The following is a 1,488-nucleotide window of genomic DNA, read 5'->3' as shown; positions in this document are numbered from 1 at the left end:
TTCTTCAGCGGGTGGGAATGGGACGCGATCCTAGAAAAGCCCATTAGGACCAAAGAAACTCAGGGTATGAGAAGAGTAGATGTGTACTTTCCCACGGGGTATAATTTCAGAATGACACAACTCTGGAAACTTCTAGCAGCTCTCTTATAGCCATATGAGAAAAGTAGCTGGACAATGCAGCCAACACCAAGGTAAAGGGCAAAACACGTGCGAAAAGACAACATTATGAGTAAAATAGAAAGTGAGAAACTGAGTCCTGCTCAGATTGAGTCCCAGGTCTGCAGCTCCTACAGGCCACCTCCGGATTGAGTCAGCTGTGCAGGCCCCCTCGCCCTTCTTTACTGGAGCCATTGTGGGTCAAGTTTTCTTTCCTATGAAAACAATGCACAACACCTACCACTTCCCTGAACAGTCTATCATTCTGACTGTCAAGCCCTCTTAAACCTTCTCTCTTTCCTGAACCTGTCTTCCATTTGCCTGGACCCTGGAGTTTCTCTGCAGTCTTCTAACTGAGAATGACTTGCTGTTTCGTGGGAGGAATGGTATGGAGCAGGTATTTGCTTATTTATACGCTAGTAAGCACTCAAGTATCCAGTCCCTCACCTATTTATTAACTTACTTAACCATTGAAACATACATCTGTCCATCCATCCAACAAATGTTCACTGAGTAGTTGCCAAAGGCAGGGGTGGGCGGTGGAGTCCATTACCATGTGTCATAGATTGTAAGAGATAAACTAGAGCCAGTTTAGGTCAGCAAGTCTTACTGGAGGGTCCTTCATTCCGGCCCACCTCATGCCACATATCCCCACAATCAGATTGCATACCTCTAAATGTTCATGGCTGTTCAAAATACGGAGATAGAACACTGGACACCACAACTCCAGGATCCTCTACTGCACAAGACAACAGTGACCAACAGTACATGTTGTACTCCCACAGAAAACGCTTCCACTTGCAGCGTGGGCCAGGGGTGGAGTGAGAATCCACGTGGAATAAAGAGCCTGCATCCCTGCCTTCTGTCCTTACACCTGGGTTTATCCTTCTGTTCTCTGTCCCTAACGGAGTGCTGGGCCCTCTGTAGAAATTCCTAGGCTTGGTAAGTGTGTGCTTCAGGTCATATGCTCAGTCAGTGAGCTTTCTTAAAAACCCAATGAAAGACATTCTGTCAGAGATACAATAACATGCAGCAGAAACTTAACAAATATCTGGTCTTAGGAGTGACGAGGACCAACTACGGCTGGTGTCTGGCGTCAGCAGCCACATGGAGACACTTTGGAAAGAGAGTTCCATACTCTGCAACCTGCAGCTGTGTTTCTTCTTTGCTAGGGCTTGTAGATTTTTAACTTGATGAAATAATATTTTTGAGAAGCTAAACTACAGAATTTAGGCATTTGCTTCCTTTGAATGAGATGAAGTCTTTAACATTCCAGAATGTTCCCTGTCACTGTGATGACCTCAAGGGGAACACTTACTGCTCCTCCTTAGG

Source organism: Galeopterus variegatus, unplaced genomic scaffold, assembly GCF_000696425.1.
Source record: "Galeopterus variegatus unplaced genomic scaffold, G_variegatus-3.0.2 Scaffold7625, whole genome shotgun sequence".
In the NCBI taxonomy this organism is placed as follows: Eukaryota; Metazoa; Chordata; class Mammalia; order Dermoptera; family Cynocephalidae; genus Galeopterus; species Galeopterus variegatus.
The sequence above is the reverse complement of the archived record's forward strand: the minus strand, read 5'-3'. Positions refer to the sequence as shown.